This window comes from Meleagris gallopavo, chromosome Z, assembly GCF_000146605.3.
Source record: "Meleagris gallopavo isolate NT-WF06-2002-E0010 breed Aviagen turkey brand Nicholas breeding stock chromosome Z, Turkey_5.1, whole genome shotgun sequence".
NCBI classification, from domain to species: Eukaryota; Metazoa; Chordata; class Aves; order Galliformes; family Phasianidae; genus Meleagris; species Meleagris gallopavo.
Genome location: NC_015041.2, coordinates 66,662,904 through 66,665,234, shown reverse-complemented (window position 1 = coordinate 66,665,234; position 2,331 = coordinate 66,662,904). Strand labels below are relative to the sequence as shown.

The following is a 2,331-nucleotide window of genomic DNA, read 5'->3' as shown; positions in this document are numbered from 1 at the left end:
TTTCCTTCTTTTTTTTCCTATCACTGATGGGAAAGCTTTATTATAAACCTTTAGCTACTCAAGTCATAGTTTCACATGTGGAAGCAATGAGAACAAGGTGCAGACCATACCATGCCACGTAATGCTGCTCAGAGATGCCTGTGTGAATCAGGATGTCACAAAACCAGGACAAGACTGACCCGTGCTGCTACTCTTACCACTGAGACTGATGACTGAGCAGCACGCCACTGGGATAGATTTCCTGCAGAAGCACTGTTCAGTTAGACATTGGGACTTACTGGAAAATTTTTAAAAGGTTATTACTCATTTTCCCTTCAAAATGTACAGAATTCTGAAAATCAAACTCCTTAGCTCCTCCCTTACCCTGTCCTATGGCATAGAAACTCATAACATTAACACTGGCTGACAAAGATCCTTTCAAATACACTCTGATGAATCTATATGAATACACAAAAGCAGTGTGTATTTAAAAGCAGAACAGAATTCTGTAATAAGCCTGCCTGCTTAAAATATATGAGCTAGTTTCATGGGGACAAAATTATCATAAGCACACAGTAGCTAATTTCCTAAATGCAATAATGTGGTTATTTGCCATAATGGTCACAGGCACTCCATCAGTCCACATTAAAGACTAAGAGGTTAATCATTTTGAGTTTAGAAGAAAAAATCTGACAGGCTTGCCTTTAAATAACAGGATTGTAAATGCATTTGGAAAAAAAAAAAATAATTGTAGCCTTATAACCTTTAAAAAGAGTCATTTGTATTAATGTATTTATTTATTAAATCTTTTCCTACCTGTGACCACATATGCTCAGTATGCGTAATTTTATAGATCAGTTATGAACTTCTATAAAGATGTGTGAAATGAAAATATTGACAGTTGAGTTTTCTGGCACAAGTGTGACATTCTTCAAAGTTAAGGTCAAAACATTGACAATCATGGATATTCCACAGCTCCAAAAATAAACAAAAACATCCGAACAAATGTTAGAATTTTCCTGGAGGTTTTAGTATTGCTTTAGCTCAGCCACATTTAAATCATGCCATTTCCCTTGCCAAGCAGGCAAATGGTCTGCAATGACAGTTTGCCTTTCCACTGCTTCTCAGAAAGTTACAGAAAGGACAAAATCATGAAGCAAACAGAAAAATACTTTGGAAAGCTGGAGCACACAGATGTGAATTTAGGAAAGCAAAGTGCAGAATCTGTTTGACAAGTTTTCTCCGGGACTGATAGACATAAAATTGAGCACAGCTGGGAAGTAAGTGCTACAAAAGAGAGAGAAATTGGAAAGCTATAGAACAAGGACAAAAAACTACCTTTTCCAGCTCAAGATCAATAGTGAAAACTTGCAGTAAAAAAAAGCAGGTTAGTACTTCACCCTCTAATACTCTGGTTTGCCTTTCAGCTTAGGGAAAAAAGTTAATCACCAACACACAGCTAGGGTGATGATGAAGTCTGCATTAAGAAAAGGAGCAAGGAATCTTCTGCCACCACCTACCACTGGAAACAGGATATTTTAGACATAAAATTCTCCCTATTGCATGACAGAAGATGTTTCACATGCAGAAAACCTTCTTATTCTATTCTAATATGGTCATTCTACACATTCCCTACGGAAAAGGAGGCCAGCATTCCGTTCATATATACCTGTAAGTAGGAGTGTAAGAACTTTAATCGTAGGGTTATTAATCAGAAAATTTATGTGAGTTAAAAGGCACCTTAAATATCCCATAGTTAAAACCTGCCTGCCATGAGCAAGGTTGCCACACACTGTATCAGGTTGCCCAAAGCCCCATCCGACTTGGCCTTCCATGTTTGCAGGGCTGGGACATCTACAGCTTCCCTGGACAGCCTGTTCCAGTGTCTTACCACCTCATAGTGAAGAATGCTTTCCTTATAGCTAACCTAAATCTACCCTCTTATAGTTTCAGATGGTTACCCTTCATCCTGTCACTACACTCCCTGGCAAAAAGACACCCTACATCTTTCCCGTACGCCTTCTTAAATTACTGGAAGGCCACTATAAATTCTCTCCAGAGTCTTCTCTAGGCTATATAACCCAAGTGTTCTCAGCATTTCTTCTGCAACTGGCATTTGAAATCCCAACCCACATGGAGTCCATGAGATGTTTGGCTTTCAAAGGCAGTAGATTATGCAACCAAATAAACTTTAATGTGAATCATGATCAGTGAAAGAAAGTTTTCCTGGAAAAACATGAGATGGGGCTCATTGAATCAGAAAATTCCTCTCAGTTGCAATGCTCAGTGTGTCCAGAATGTCATCTTTTCCTCCACATCCACATGTCAAAAATTGTATTTTTTTTTTTTTTT

At 38.2% G+C, this 2,331-nt stretch overlaps 1 long non-coding RNA gene across 1 annotated transcript in view; it reads right to left on the bottom strand.

Annotated features, from left to right (window-relative positions):
- The window catches only part of LOC104915366, a 7,760-nt gene that overhangs the window by 2,816 nt on the left and 2,613 nt on the right, over positions 1-2,331 (bottom strand). The gene's annotated exons all lie outside the window — the stretch shown is intronic.